Source organism: Henckelia pumila, chromosome 3 (assembly GCF_033568475.1).
Source record: "Henckelia pumila isolate YLH828 chromosome 3, ASM3356847v2, whole genome shotgun sequence".
Classification (NCBI taxonomy): Eukaryota; Viridiplantae; Streptophyta; class Magnoliopsida; order Lamiales; family Gesneriaceae; genus Henckelia; species Henckelia pumila.
Window position 1 is genome coordinate 69,672,227 of NC_133122.1, and position 17,922 is coordinate 69,690,148.

The window sequence follows — 17,922 nt, forward strand, 5'->3', positions numbered from 1 at the left end:
CGACCGGGATTCCCCCTTCATCTTTATCAAGCTTGATTGATGTACTCATGGGGGTAGATACAGTTGAGCACTGTTCCATTCCAAACTTCTTTACCAATTCCTTGGCATACTTGGATTGATTGATAAATATTCCAGTTTCAAGTTGCTTTACTTGAAATCCAAGAAAGAAATTTAGCTCGCCCATCATGCTCATTTCAAATTTCTCCTGCATCATCTTAGAGAACTTTGAGCACAACTTGGGGTTAGTTGACCCAAATATTATGTCATCAACATAGATTTGTACTAGTAACACATGATCACCTTTTACAAATTTAAACAAGGTCTTATCGACCGTTCCAATTTGGAAATCATGTTCTAGTAAAAATTTTAGTAATGTATCGTACCATGCACGCGGTGCTTGTTTTAATCCATAGAGGGCTTTGTCAAGTTTATAGATATATTGAGGATGAGTAGGATTGACAAAACCTGGTGGTTGTTCAACGTACACCTCTTCTTGAAGTAGACCATTGAGGAATGCAGACTTGACATCCATTTGATAAACTTTAAAGTCCTTGAAAGCTGCATAGGCAAGAAAGATGCGGATTGCTTCTAGTCTTGCAACTGGTGCGAATGATTCCTCAAAGTCTATGCATTCTTCTTGTCTGAATCCTTGGGCAACAAGTCGAGCTTTGTTATGCACAACAGTGTCATGTTCATCGAGCTTGTTACGAAACACCCATCTAGTTCCAATCACATTTTGATTTTCCGGTCGAGGAACTAGATGCCAAACATTGTTGCGGGTGAATTGATTCAACTCTTCTTGCATAGCTTCAATCCAGCTGGCATCTGATAGAGCTTCATCTATATTTTTGGGCTCTACCTGAGATATGAAAGCTGCATGCAAGAATTCATTAATCATTTGACCACGTGTTTTTCGAGGAGCAGAAGGGTCACCTATGACCAACCCAGGTGGATGATCTTTGTTCCACCTAAAATAATTCCCTAAAGGGTTGTCATCAATTGGTTGACGAACGTCCTTGTTTACTGGATCATTATTGGCAGGAGGATCGTTATCAACCGGTGGATCCTCTTCTGGCCTTGTTTGATCACACACGGTAGAGGGAACTGGATTATCCTTCTTTTGAGGATATGGATCACTGTCACTTTCTTCCTGTAGATTTGTGTTTTCCAGTCTATGACTCAGATCATTTATGCTCCCTTGAGTTTGTTCTGTACAAAGAGTAGACTCATCAAAACCAACATGAATGGTTTCCTCTACCGTTAGTGATCTTTGATTGAACACTCGATAAGCTTTGCTAACGGCTGAGTAACCAATAAAAGTTCCTTCGTCTGCTTTGGCATCGAAGGCTGTCAAATGATTTTTGCCATTTTTGTGGATAAAGCATTTGCACCCAAAAATTTTGAAGTACGAAATATCAGGTTTTGTGCCATTCCAGATCTCATATGGAGTTTTGTTAAATCGTTTATTAATCATAGATCTGTTTTGAGTATAGCAAGCTGTGTTAACTGCTTCTGCCCAAAGCCTTTGAGAAACATTTGAATCAGCAATCATAGTTCTGGCTGCTTCTTTTAAAGTACGGTTCCTTCTTTCAGCCACCCCATTTTGCTGTGGGGATCTAGCAGCTGACAACTCATGCTTGATTCCCTGATCATCTAGATAAGTCATAAGAGCAGTGTTTAAAAACTCAGTCCCTCTATCACTCCTGATTCTATCTATCACAGTGGATTGTTCATTTTGCAAACGTTTAAAAAGCTTAATCAGGTGAGGTGCAGTTTGATCTTTTGAAGAGAGAAAGATGACCCAAGTAAATCGAGAAAAGTCATCTATAACAACAAGAGCATATCTCATTCCCCCTATGCTTCTTACTGGTATAGGACCAAATAGGTCCATGTGAAGTAAATCTAAGCATTTGGAGGAAGACATACACCCTTTATTTTTAAAGATTGCTCTCACCTGCTTTCCTAGTTGACAAGCAGGACAAACTTTGTCTTTTATAAAATCTCCTTCAGGCAGACCAAAAACCAAATCATGCTTCCTCAAGTTAGAGATGGACTTAAAATTTAGATGATTTAACCGCTTATGCCACAACCAATGTTTATCATGATGAGCAGTAAGACAAGTAGGTGAATAAGTATGTGAGCAAGACCAGTTTACCTTGTAGGTGTTTAGGTCTCTTACGCCGGTCATAAGAGTCTCACCTTTGTCATTTTTGATAATGCAAGTGTGTTTGTGAAACTCGACCGAATGATCATTGTCACATAGTTGACTAATACTTATCAAATTATAGCACAATTTGTCAACAAGCAACACATCTTTAATAATGATGTTACCATGGATAATCTTACCCTTACCCACGGTTTTACCTTTGGAGTTGTCTCCAAAGCTGATCTTTGGTCCTTTGCACAGCACGACTTCTGTCAGAAGTTCTGGATTCCCTGTCATGTGCCGTGAGCAACCACTATCTAAGTACCAGGTAGTATCCTTGATAGAAGTGGTCTTCTCGCCCGTTTGGACTTTTAGTACCTGCAAAAAGTGAGGAACTTTTGGTACCCATATCTAGTAGGGTCCAGGTCGGATTAGCCCTTTCGGGACCCACACCTGGAACACCCTTACAGGTTTGCCCGTGTGTGTGTCCAGAAATCTGTGCGGTCGATAAGCAGTAAATGTGTGTGCTTGTGAGGTTGCTATGTGCTGCTTGCCTTTTTGATCTTTATCAGTTAGCCTGTACCTCTTTTGAACTGACCTGCAATTAAAGTACTGGTAAGGCTTCTCCTTTGACCATCTTCTCTTAGAGTAGTTAGACTCATTCCATGGCCTTTTGAAATTAGATTGGTTTCCCTTTCTTCTTTCATTAGGTTTTGGTTTAATCCAAGTTCCTCTTTGATTAGAGATCTGGGGATCCACATATCCCAGCCCTCTATGCTTAGAGTTTCGTTCGTTAGATACTTTCTGATTTTTGTCAAGGCTGCACTCATCATGTTCATATATCGTGCTGGACCTGACAAATCTTATTTTGTTAAGATTGCCTTTGTCCAGGCTTGACTGAATACAAGATTCCATAGACTGTTCATTTGTTCCAAACCCTAGACCGGTTTTGTCATGTGCCGGTCTTTGGATTTCTTAAATCTTGTCAATGGTTACAGAAGATTTATTCCAAGCCTTAATTGTTTCAAGTAGTTTTTTGTTCTCAGTCAAGGTTGCTTGGAACACTCTTTTCAAGGTGTCATTCTCAGTAGCCAGCAGACTTAGCTTGACCTTAAGACCATCAAGCTCTTTTCGCTGCATGCAGCTTGACTCGCTTGACTTATCTTTTAGGTCAGCTCTTTCTGCCTTTACCTCCTCGAATTCCTTGGATAATGTTTTGTATTCATTAGCCATTTCGTGTAAAGCAGTAACTAGATCACTGTGAGTAAATTCCAGTGAACCAAAGTAAAATACCTCCTCAGCTTCTTCTTCGATGTCAGCCATAAGACATTCAACCTTTTTCATCATCGCTGTCATCTGAAGAGCTTCCGGTATTGGGGTTGTCAGAGTCAGACTCAGCCCACTTGCTTTTGCTTTCGTCTGCTACTAGAACCCTTTGGTTTCTTCCTTTTCTAAACATCCTCTTGTCCTCCTTGCCCTTTCTTCTTTCGAAAACTTACTTCTGATCATTGCTCTTAGGCTTGGTGCAATCTGCAATGAAGTGGCCTGGCTTGCCACAGTTAAAACAAGTAGGACCATCGTCTGTATGGTCCGATTTATGATAATTTTTAAATTTAGAATTGTTTTGACGCATAAATCTACCAAATTTCTTGACAAAGAGTGTCATGGCTTCGTTGCTGATTTGCTCAGCTGATCTCTTTGGAGCTTCCTCGACCGGTGGACGCATCACTGTTGAGGTTAAGGCCTTGGTTGGTTGAGAGGTAGATGGTTCATCTTCTGTCCTCATGTTGAGCTCGAACTCGTAGGCTTTGAGATCTGCAAAGAGATCATGCAGTTCAACCTTGATTAAGTCTTTTGACTCCCTCATGGCCACTGTCTTGATCTCCCATTCTTTGGGCAAAGCTCTCATAACCTTCACAGCAATTTCACGGTTAGTATAAGTTTTTCCTAAAGCAATAAGGTCACAAATGATACTACTAAACCGTTCATCAAATTCAGCCATGGTTTCCCCTGGCTTCATTTTGGCATTGTCATATTTTTGAATGGCCATAGTGAGCTTGTTTTCCTTGGTTTGGTCATTTCCTTCACACAGCTGAGTGAGCTTCTCCCAAATCTCCTTTGCTGTGGAGCATGACTTGATTTTGCTGAACATGTTCTTATCCAGAGTTTTGTATAGGATGTCCCGGGCCACATTGTCAAGATTGGCCTTCCTTTTGTCCTCAGTAGTCCACTCAGCTCTTGGTTTCTCAATCATTTTCCTGCACCATCGGTTAGAGCTGGGTTGACCTTCATGATTTTGATAGGACTGTCTGTTATGACATATAGCATGTCATCGTCCTGTGCTGCAAGATGTGCCTGCATGCGAATTTTCCAATCATCATAATCTTCTTTAGAAAACATAGGAATTTTGTTGAAAGAAGTCATGATTTTAAAACTTTAGATCAGCAGTTGAGAAAGGAACCCGCTCTGATACCACTTGTTGGGATCGGTTCAGAGGGTAGAGGGGGGGTGAATACACTCTGAAACTTATTTTCTTTCTTTTCAAAATGATCAAGTGAAGTTTAGTTCACTTAATCTGTTTTCTCAACTTCTAAAACGGTTTGAACAACTTAAATAGTGCGGAAATAGTTCAGAGGTTTTAGTGATGCAAAGGCAAGTTACAACACGATGTATGAGCAATATGTAAGATAAATATGCAGTAAAGACTGAGGCACGATTTATGGAAGTTCGAAGGCTTAATCCTTCTACGTCTCCCCTTCTTCCACTTAGGAAGGAATTCACTAGAATACTTTGGTTATTACAACGTCTTGCAATACACCCACTTCAGACTTAGGACTTATCCAATGCCTAATCCGAAACTCCTAGATTTACACAGATAAGATTCTCAGTTCTTATCAGACTGGTGGAAGCTTTCAGAGTAGCTTCAAGTCTCTTCAATAATGAATACAGTCCGGTTGAGCTTCTCAAACTGCAGAGCGGTCGAGAGGCTTGGAAACCCTAGGATGATCCTTGAAGATCAGATATGTAAACTGTAGGCGAGGGTTTATTTGAGCAGCAAGTGAATGGTCTTGTAAGTGTGCTCAAGTATTGCTTCAGTATATCAGATGAGGACTTCTGATAGTATTCAAGTGATTGAGTTGATTGAGATTTTTCGTGTTGCTTGTCTTCTTGTTTTGTCTTGAGCAATCTTCCCTTTATATAGGTCAATCATCAACGTCTTTATTTTGAACGTTCTGATGCTGCATTGAATGCACATTTAATGCTTCATAAATGCATTGATGATTCTGCATGAAGATCGTACTCTTCTTTAAATGCAGACAACTTCCAGGGTTCAAAACTGGTATAAACGATCGAATGCTTTATCTGTAGCCATTCTGTGTTTTTGCCATTTTAGTGCAACCTGTTGTCTCGATGCAAGAGTCAACAGATCTTCTGATACGCCGGTTCTGCTTTTGATAAAAGATCTTGCAAAGAACGTCTTGTCTCAAGTATTTATCTTGAGATATCTTGATAAACAGTTGACTTTCTTCCGGTAGAGAGATTTATCCTCTGCTGGTTTGAATAACCAGTCGATAGGCTTGTGACTGCAACCGGTCGAGAGACAAAGGCGGTTGACAAGCTTCCGGTAGATAACTTGAAGGGTTTAGACGGTTGCGGTAGGAGTTGTAGTAGATTCCTGAAGTACAAAAGATTGGTAGCACATTCCTATACAATGAGTTATTGTTTGTTATCACCAAAATGTCGGATTCAACAATACATAAGAAATAAAATAAAACAAATGCATGGTACCAAAAATGTCATACTTGCTCAATATTAATCAACCAAATAATTGAAATTCGAGTTAACAATTGCATAAGAATCAATATCAATATTGTTTCAAAATAAAACTATATTAAAATATAAAAAACATTATATCTATATATAGACTAACATGAGTTATTGATAATGTATTATTTTAAACTATTATAATGATGACTGTAAATTGAAACTGTAACTTTTGGTAAAGTGACAAGCGATCGGTCATACAATTGATATCAAAGATAAGGTCATGTGTTCGATTCTCATTGTTACAAGAAGTACAATGAAGATTGTTGAGTGCAATAATTGTCCTTGCTGTGTAAAACAATTAAACCATGACACTTTATTGTTGTGCGGTTTAAAAGATTTGAGTTGCATTATTACCGCCAGTTATAACTTTTGGTAAAGTAGCAAACTCTCGGTCCTCTATATTATTACAAATTATTAATAAAATCTTCTTTATTTATAGGACAATATCACTTCAAAATAATGCAAAATTTTAAAGGCACTAAATTAAAAAGAATATACATTTATTCTCAAAATGGATAAGACAGTTGAAATACAAGATAAAATGTTAACATTTTTAATCAAAAACATTCAAAATTCGAGTAAAAATTTAGCAAAAAAAATTATTGCAATAGTGGATTTCGAACAACTTAACATTAAATTAAAAATAGAAAAAACTTCCAATAACACATTGATTATTAACGATATTGACTTACAAGTAATAGAAGATAATAACACAAGAATGGAAGTTGGAAACATTAAAATATTCTCTTGCAAAGAATTTTTTCAGCATAATCCAACAAAATAATCAAAGAATAAAGATATAAAAATAAAAATAATTGATAGGGAAAATATTACAAAAATTATTATCGAAGATGATGAGAAAATTAATTTTTTTTATAAATGGCCTGTAAACGAAAAATCGTGAAAGAAGGAAAAAATTGTTATGTAAACAAGAAAAGACGTTGTAATTTAATTTAAAATTTAGAATGCATTATTTGTATTATTATTATTTTCTCAAAACCAGTAGTTTTAAAATAATTTTTCAAAACTATATATTATTTGATATATTTTTTCTTAAATTTTATTTATTAAATATGTTACGACATCAAATTATATATTTTCCTCTTTTTAAAAAAATTATATATTTTCCTTAATGTCTAATTTATACAAAATTATAGTATTTGCAACAACGTCTATAAATTCAATTAGACTTGTAACATATAAAATCTTTCAACAAAGATTCTTTGCACTCATTTTATAATGCATGTTGTAAATATCATATTACATTGAATTTAATATTTACTAAATATCATGAAAATTATTAACTAACTGCATATTTATCTATTCTCATCTCAAATCATTTATTTAACAACATTTATCGATAATAGAAAGCATTCCCACGTGCAACGCACGTCACTTTTACTAGTAATTAAAAATGTATGAAATTGCATACAATTTAAACTAAGTGCAAAGAAAGCATGTCATATAGTAAATTAGCGAATAGAACATTGAACAAAAATTAGTCGCAACAACCAATCGAACTATGAATCAAATTGAACACATCCATTCAAAAATTGAACAATGACTATCGATTAGTTGAAGAAAAATCTAAAAAAAATAGGTGCAACAAATCGAAGAGATGCGAAACAAAGACAAATATTTTTTGGGGAGTGTGATTTCTTTGATGGAGCAAACAATAACAGTTAAATATGGAAGAAAACAAGAGTAAAAGAACATAGGTGAATGTGTAGTAGAGGCAAGGCAAGATTTTTTGTGTTCTTTGATTTTTCAAATAGACTTTCTTCATATCAGAGAAGAGGAGTATATAAGAAGATGAGGAAGAAAGATATATATAGAAGTCAATGTTTTATAGATCATAAAATAGTTCTAAAATAATAAATAGATGAGACATTTGTGTAGTTGTTGTTCAAATAAGTTTCGGTAAAAAAAAGGGATCATATCAAGGTGATTTCGGGATTTCCCTCTAAGCTCCTTGCTTGTGCCAAAGGAGATGAATTTTTCTTACTTACTTGACTAACCAATAAAGCTTGAAACAAGTCAAATTTTGCTAAGACTAGAACTTCGCAAACTGAGATTCACACAAAATTACGAGCGCCGATATTCCACACATGCTCACTCATACGTTCAGCAACACAAATCGATCACTCATCATAAGCAATCACTCAAAGTCCAAAAAATAAAATTCAACCCAATTACAGCCCGAAATCTATCTTCCAATATGCAAGGATTAGAAAAATCTAACATAATCCATGATCAATCCCAACAAACAACCACACATACTAATTATGAACTTTAATCTCGATAAAATCAGTAAAAAAAAATTCATTTCCAGCAGATAAAACAATTGATCAAATCGTAATAAAAATAAACGAAAAAATTGATTTTACAGAGAAAAGTATCCACATCCAAGAACTGCAAAAACGGTCATCCGAGCAAATATGAAGGAAGAGAAGGAAAGGTTTTAGAGAAATCGAATAAAAAATCAAAGGAAATTACTGTTTCTCCAAAGTCATTGGCTTCGTGGCTTGCTCTAATTCTTCGTTCCTCATCGCTTTCTTTTCGAAAATTCATCCATGGGTTTTCTCGGCCGGTGGATCTAAGTGATTACAGATTTATATCGCTCATGAGAAGGAAGGATGGTTTCGAAACGTCTTGGTCTTTCTTTTGATGATGAATTGGAGAGGAATTCAATGGAAAAAAATATAAATTATAGGGAAAAATGAATAAAGAGTGAAGTAGGGAGTTGAAAAAAAGATTTTTAGTGGATCAGGGAGTGCAGGATGAACTTTTGTAACCTAGGGACTGATCACAAAGGTGATGTTTCAATTGGGGATTTATGGCCAATTAACCATAGTATAATTGGTTATATATTTTTTTTTACGACGGTAAAAATTCAGTTACAAACACTAAGGCCCCGTTTGGTATCAAAATCCATTAAAAAAAAGTGCTTTTTTAGCGAATAAGGTGTTTGGAGTGCTTAAAAAAGCACTTTTTTAAGTAAAAAAAAGAGCTTTTTCAAAAGCAAAAAATTATAGCTTAAAAAACACTTATTTTAAAAAATCTCTACAAAATCCAAACGGGATCTAAGTTATAATGATAAACAAAAAAGAGATAAATTTAAAGATGGAGTATTCCCATGGCGTTCTCTAAATAGAGACCACATTATAAGGTCGGTCGCAATTCAACGATATGTATGTACTTAACATCGGTCGTAAAAAATTAAATAAATAAAAAAAATTTTAGAGACCGATATTATATTATTCTATCTAAAATTAGAGACAAATTTTATCACAAAAATTTATGTGCGAAGGTCTTACGGGTCAATTTGTGAGATTAGTCTCTTATTTGTGTCATGCATGAAAAAATATTATTTTTACTACCAACGCATTATTTTTTATTGTAAATTTGTGAGACTGGTCTCCTATTTTTAATACCAACGTATTATTTTTTAATACCAACATATTATTATATATATATATGAACATAGTTAAACGTCTAACAGATAAAGATTTACGAGACCGTCTCAAAAACCTAAATTTTTATTCGGCTTTTAATTCCGTTACAAATCAACATTTTTCTAGTATTGTTGGCTGTTATAATGCTCATATATAACATCCACTGTTTCGAAATGACAACATTTGCAAATATTTTTTTATTATCTATACTATTTAATAAAGCAAGAGGGTGTCATAGTAACTTTTTTTGGTATTTTTATGTGAACTTCCAAAATTAACCCCATCTAATAAATAAAAAAAATACTATTTAACAATTTCAATTTAATTTCATACAACTTTTTCACTATTTCATGTTTCAAGTTTAACATATTTTAATTTCAAAATTCAAAAGACGCTAGTAACTTGTAACTTGTAAGTCATACCTGCTTTGGTTTCTTATTATTTTTAAAAGATTAACAAGTTTTATTTATAATTATTTTTTAATATGGTAATTTGATAAACACATGCATTGCGTGTGCAAGACGCTAGTAAAAAGAAACAAACGACGGCCCTTGAAAACCTCAAAATTTAAGGAATCATATAAAATTTGGAATACACACACTTATAAGAAATCTCTCCATTTATTAAAAAACGATAAAAATTTTGCAAATGACGATGATAAAAGAAATGTGAGTGCCTCCTCTAATGGAGTTATAATTTATCTAATTTTAGTTAATATTTGATCTTGCAAGCATAAAAGGAAATTAACGACATCATGTAAGTTGTAACTTGTAACTTGTAAGTCTCACTGACTCATTATTTTATTCAATTAAAATTTAATGACTACCGAGCCAACTACTCTAGTTAAATAAACAAATAGAGATAAAATTTAAACTGTTGTGAAAAAGTAAAAATTTACGGTAAAAAGTAAATACTCCAAAACTCAAAATATATCAAACTTTACACTTTATAATATTTTTCTCTCAACTCAATTGTATTTTTCATCACAAATGAAGACCTATTTATAGATCCACATTTGAGATTAGTCCAAAAATTAATACATCATCATCTACATCATCACACACTAATTTTTCACATTTTACAACTCAATATTCAACATTCAACATTCAATATTCAATATTCAACATAATAATAATAATATATTTTTCAACACTCCCCCTTGTGATGATGATCGTGATATGATGACTGTCTTCATTACGTGTTTTATACTGCCTCGTTAAAAACCTTACTAGGAAAAACTCAGTGGGATAAAAACCATAGTAAGGAAAAAAGAGTGCAGCCACGTAAACTCCCCCTCATGTTAACATGAGTGATTCTTCACATATTCCGTAGATTGCGCATCCCAATGTTGTATATATGCTTTCTGAATATCGTCGTGGGAAGTGCCTTTGTGAAGAGATCTGATGAGTTCTCACTTGATTGAATGTAACAGATTTCAATATCTTTATTTTTCTCAAGCTCTTGAGTGTAGGCAAAGAATTTTGGGGGGATATGTTTGGTTCTGTCACTTTTGATGTATCCTTCTTTCATTTGAGCAATACATGCAGCATTATCTTCATATAGTGTTACAGGCTTCTTGTCTACTGTCAATCTACACGATATTTGAATATGTTTGGTCATTGACTTTAACCATACACATTCACGATTTGCTTCATGTAATGAAATAATCTCGGCGTGATTTTATGAAGTTGTTACGAGTGTTTGTTTCTGTGAACGCTAAGAAATTGCGGTGCCTCCACGAGTAAATACATATCCGATTTGGGAACGTGCCTTATGTGGATCAGATAAATATCCAGCATCAGCATAACCAATGATACTTTGATTGGTGTCTTTTGAGTACAAAAGACTCAAATCTATCGTTCCTCGCAGATAACGGAATATATGTTTAATTCCGTTCCAGTGCCATTTTGTTGGATATGAACTGAATCTTGACAATAAATATACAGCAAAAGATATATCAGGTCTAGTGCAATTTGCAAGATACATAAGGGCACCAATGGCACTTAGATATGGTACTTCTGGACCAAGAATAACTTCATCATCTTCACATGGACGGAATGGATCTTTTTTTATGTTTAATGATCTTACAACCATTGGAGTACTTAATGGATTTGATTTATCCATATTAAAACGTTTAAGGATCTTTTCTGTATAATTTTTCTGGTGAACAAAAATTTCACATTCTTTTTGTTCGATTTGCAAACCCACACAATACTTGGTTTTTCCAAGATCCTTCATTTCGAATTCTTCCTTCAAGTACATCATAACTTCTTGAATTTCTTTATTCGTTCCAATGATGTTTAAATCATCAACATATACAACAATAATTACACATCCGGATGTTGTTTTCTTGATGAAAACACAAGGGCATATTGGATCATTTACATATCCCTTTTTCATCAAGTTCTCACTTAGCCGATTATACTACATTCGGCCGGATTGCTTTAACCCGTATAATGATCTTTGCAATTTTACAGAATAAAATTCTTTGGGTTTTGAACTTTGTGCTTCAGGCATCTTAAATCCTTCAGGGATTTTCATGTATATATCACTATCAAGTGATCCGTATAAGTAAACTGTAACAACATCCATAAGACACATTTCCAAATTTTTAGACACTTCCAAACTAATCAAATATCGAAACGTAAATGCATCCATAGTAGGAGAATACGCTTCTTCATAATCAATTCCAGGCCTTTGAGAAAAACCTTGTGCAACAAGTCTAGCTTTATATCTGACTATTTCATTTTTTTCATTTCGCTTTCGAATAAAAACTCATTTGTATACAACAGGTTTTACACCTTCAGGTGTGAGGACTATAGGTCCAAAAATATTACGTTTATTCAGCGAATCCAATTCAACCTGGATGATATCTTTCCATTTGGCCCAATCATGACGAGTTTTACAATTCACCAAAAGATTTTGGTTCATGATCCTCATTTTCATTTATGATGTCACAAGCCACATTATAAGAAAATATCTCATCAATATCTTCTATGTCTTTTCGGTTCCATATTTTTCCAGTATTAATATAATTGATAGAGATTTCACGATTCTCGTCAGTTTGTGGTTCTGACAGAACATTTTCATCATCAGGTGTTTCTTCTGGAACACCATTTTCTATTTTATGATCATCGTGATTCTCTATGCCTTTTCTTTTCCGAGGATTTTTATCCTTGGAACCGACTGGCCTTCCACGCTTCAAGCGTTTTATGACATCATGAGTGTCTTCAATTTGTTTCTTTGGAATTTCAATTCAAGCAGGGGCATTTACAACATGTATATATGATTTTGTTACCCCTTTTGTGTCTGAAAATACATCTGGGATTTGATTTGCAATTCTTTGCAATTGCACAATTTGTTGTACATCTTTCTCACATTGTTTGGTCCTTGGATCCAAATGTAACAATGATGTTACATACCATGTGATTTCTTTTTCAATGTGTTTCTTTTCTCCCCCTAACATTGGGAAGATTTCTTCATTAAAATGACAATCAGCAAAGTGTGCTATAAACACATCGCCTGTCTGAGGCTCAAGATATTGAATGATTGATGGACTATCATAATCGATATAAATACCGATTTTTCTTTGAGGACCCATTTTTGATCGTTGAGGTAGTGCAATAGGCACATACACCATACATCCAAAAATTCTTAGATGAGAAATATTTGGTTCTTTACCAAATGCAAGCTGCAATGGGAAGAATTTATGATATGCACTTGGTCTGATGCGAATTAATGTCGCAGCATGTAAAATTGCATGTTCCCATATAGAAATAGGGAGTTATGTTCTCATAATAATTGGTCTAGCAATCAGTTGTAGACATTTAATCAATGATTCAGCTAATCCATTCTGTGTATGAACATGAGCAACAGGATGCTCAACAGTAATTCCCATTGACATACAATAGTCATTGAAAGTTTGGGAAGTAAATTATCCAGCATTATCAAGTCTTATTTTCTTGATTGTATAATCGAGAAGTTGATTCCGCAATTTTATTATTTGAGCCATTAATCTTGCAAATGCCACATTCCGAGTTGACAATAAGCATACATGTGACCATCTGCTAGAGGCATCGATCAATACCATAAAATATCGAAATGGTCCACATGGTGGATGAATTGGCCCACAAATATCACCCTAAATGCGTTCAAAAAATATGGGTGATTCTGTTTGGATTTTAGCTGGCGATGGTCTTATAATAAGTTTTCCAAGAGAACATGTTTTACATTGAAACTTATTATTCTGTAAGATATTCTGGTCTTTCAATGGATGACCATGCGTATTTTCAATAATTCTTCGCATCATTATTGAACCAGGATGTCCCAATCGATCATGCCAATTTGTTAATATTGAAGAACTATTAACAACCATATTTGATTCGATTGGACTTATATGTGTATAATGTAATCCATTAGGAAACATTGATAATTTTTCAACCACATTTCTTTCCTGATTTATATGTGGTAAGACACATATATTTCTGATTTCCATCAGTTATCGTCTCAGTATCATATCCATGAGAATATATGTCATTAAAACTCAACAAATTTCTTTTCTATTGTGGTGAATATAAAGCATCATTTATCAAAAATTTTGTACCATTTGGTACTTTTGTGCTTTACCACAACCTTCAATCAAGTCTACATGACCTGATATTGTATTCACCATTGTTTTTGTTGGTTTTATTTCCAAGAAATATCTTTCATCTCGCAGAATAGTGTGCGTTGTACCACTATCCGGTATGCAAATTTCCATGATATTATTTCCATGTTTGCTCATAGCATTTTCCATATCAAACTTCACAAAAATGCAATAAAGAAAAATTAAGTACAATACAAATGCAAAATATAAAATGCTTTATAATACAAGAATGCATGAAAAATACAAATTTGTTACAATCTAGTCCCACCATTCTTTTAATCAATGTCTTCGAAATCATTCAAAAAATCTGCAGCATTGAAACTAGTTGAACCAATTAAATGGTCACTATTTTCAACAAAATTGGTCTCTTTTCCTTTCCCCTTTTTTGATTCTTTATAGAGCTTACATAGGTGCTCAGGGGTTCGACAAATATGTGACCAATGTCCTGGAGGGCCACATCTATAACAAACACTCTCAGATCTTTTTGAGTGATTTTCATTTTCACTCGTATTTTCATGCTGCCTTTTTGGTTGGTGGTTCGTGACGTTTTTTTGAGATGAGTTATTGAAATAACTATCTCAATTATTTTCATATCCACGGCCACGACCACGACCGCGATAATTTTTACGTCCACGTCCACGCCCACTTCCTCGACCTCGTCCACGACCAAAATCTTGTCTATGCCTTTGATTTTGGTTTTCATTTTTAATTACGACATTTGCTTCTGGAAACGCCGTTGAACCAGTGGGTCGGGATTGATGATTTCTTACTAACAATTCGTTGTTCTTTTCCGTCACAAGAAGAAATGCGATGAGTTTAAAATATCTTGAAAATCCACGCACTCTATACTGTTGTTGTAGAGTTATATTCGATGCGTGAAAAGTGAAAAATGTTTTCTCAAGCATTTCCATCTCTGTGACTTCAAGTCCACAAAATTTTAATTGCGAGATTATTCGATACATCGCAGAATTATAATCACTGACTTTTTTAAAGTCTTGGAATCTCAACGTATTCCATTCATCACGGGCGGTCGGAAGTATCACTTCCCTTATATGCTCAAATCTTTCTTTCAGCCCTTTCCATAAAATCATTGGGTCTTTTTCTGTGAGATACTCACATTTCAATCCTTCATCAAGATGTCTACGTAAGAAAATCATAGACTTTGCTTTTTTTTGTGAGGATGATATATTATTTTCTTTGATGGTATCACTTAGACCCAATGACTCAAGATGCATCTCTACATCGAGAGTCCATGGAATATAATTCTTTCCAGTGATATCGAGCGCAACGAATTCAATCTTTGCCAAATTTGACATGGTGGTACTAGAAAAATAACAATGCATTTTATTAGTTAATTTCCATTAATATGACAATAAAAAATAATGGAAGAACAAAGATTACAAGTGCGTGTACAAATAGAGAAAAAGTAAGTGGTGGAAAATCGTTGGTGAATACAAGACTCGTGAGCATGATGATCATAATCGTTATGAAAAATATCCTTAGAAATGCCATCATATTCATCTTCGAAAAATCGAGGAGAAATTATTTTGAGAGAAAGAGTGAATTTGGTGTGATTGAAAATGCGTTTGAGTGAACATATTTATAGGGCAAAAACTAGTCGTTTGTTACCGTTGGTGTAAGAAAAAATCGAGTATGTGTTGAATAAAAATTCATGATTATCATGCGATGCATATAATGATAATCATAATTAAATATACGCAATAAAATATATATCATATCACGTTATTATAAGGTCAGTGTCCTAGACAACATCTTATATAATAACATGAAATTATATATTGATATAGTTAGTATATATACATAATAAATATATATCATATCACGTTATTGTTTAAAAACCTTAGAGGCTTTTATACTTGTCGTATCCCTTACTGACAGTGTGGGATGTCGTCTTAACATCCTCCCTGGATTTATAACAAGTTTTTAAATTTTTTTTTTCATTTCTGATAATAACATGATATTATATATTAAATATATACACAAAAAATAAATAAAAATTAAAATAAATATTCTTACTTTTGTTACCTTTTTCTTGTGTTTTGGAGCTTGGAAAAATATGGAGGACTTTTAGAGATTCGTGCTGATAACGTGTTGTGAAAAAGTAAAAATTTACGATAAAAAGTAAATACTCCAAAACTCAAAATATATCAAACTCTACACTTTATAATATTTTTCTCTCAACTCAATTGTATTTTTCATTACAAATGAAGACCTATTTATAGATCCACATTTGAGATTAGTACAAAAATTAATACATCATCATCTACATCATCACACACTAATTTTCCACATTTTACAACTCAATATTCAACATTCAACATTCAATATTCAATATTCAACATAATAATAATAATATATTTTTCAACACTCCTCCTCGTGCTGATAACGTGTTGTAAAAAAATAAAAATTTACGGTAAAAAGTAAATACTCCAAAACTCAAAATATATCAAACTCTACACTTTATAATATTTTTCTCTCAACTCAATTGTATTTTTCATCACAAATAAAGACGTATTTATAGATCCACATTTGAGATTAGTCCAAAAATTAATACATCATCATCTACATCATCACACACTAATTTTCCACATTTTACAACTCAATATTCAACATTCAACATTAAATATTCAATATTCAACATAATAATAATAATATATTTTTCAACATAAACTAATTAGTAATAAATAGTAAGTTAGACAAAACAATTTAAACCATTTGGTCAACTGTAATAGATGATATATTGATATATGCAGTATAAAAGACATAATGTTTTTTCTTAAAAAGAACAATTTTAAAAAATAAATGTTAATCCATTTAATTTGATAGCGGCTTGAGAGTGGTTGAGACACATAGAAAATCACCAACTTCAACTTTTTGTTTTTCTAACATTGTTTATTTGGTTAACGTAGTTTGCAGGTTATTACATTGATACTAGAGTTTATCTAGTGCACAAAAAAATAGAAATTGCGGGTTCCCATGTCATTAAAAAAAACTTTTAACTTTTTTTTTAAATTTCTATTTGTGCGTGACCAATAAAAATTAGTCATGAGATATATAAAGAGTACTTCTCTAAAACAGTTATCTTCCAACTTACTTCAATATTGTAGTTGAGCATTTGTAATTTTAGGAGTCTTCCCTAAATTAATCAGTACAGTTCCACAGATAATTTTTCAAATTTTGTAATGATAAAAATAAAAATAAAAATAAAAATAAAAAGAAAATCCAGAGATCTATCATGTAACCATACTAAGGTATTGTTTGGTTGAGTTTCTAAGAAGCAATTATCAAATTTTACTTAAAATTTTGTTAAAGAAAATCTGAGAAGTACTTTTTAAAAGCTCTCTCAAACACTACCTAAGAAACATGGAGCTAGGTTCTGAAAAATACTAGTCACGATTCGCTCATTTATTTATTACGAGAACACACAATAGTGTTGCAAGAACTCTATATATATATATATATATATATATATATATAAATTTTCAGCTGTCCAACCAATGATGCCCAACTCATCCTCGACAACTAAAACCCGGTAGTGGGTTTTAGTGATACGAATTTTTTTTAAAAAAACAACTAAAACCCGGTAGTGGGTTTTAGTGGTCGGGGATGAGTTGGGCAGAAATGGTTGGACAGCTGAAAATTACTATATATATATTTGATTAGAGTAAAATGAATTTTCACGGTTATTCATGCATTCAAATTTGATTAGAATTACGAAAGATTAGTTCATCAATATTTGAATAGGTTTGATTGTTCTAGAAATAGTCCTTCGAACAAATTAGGAAAATTCCCGTGAATTAAGATTAAGTCTGATGTCTTAGATCGAC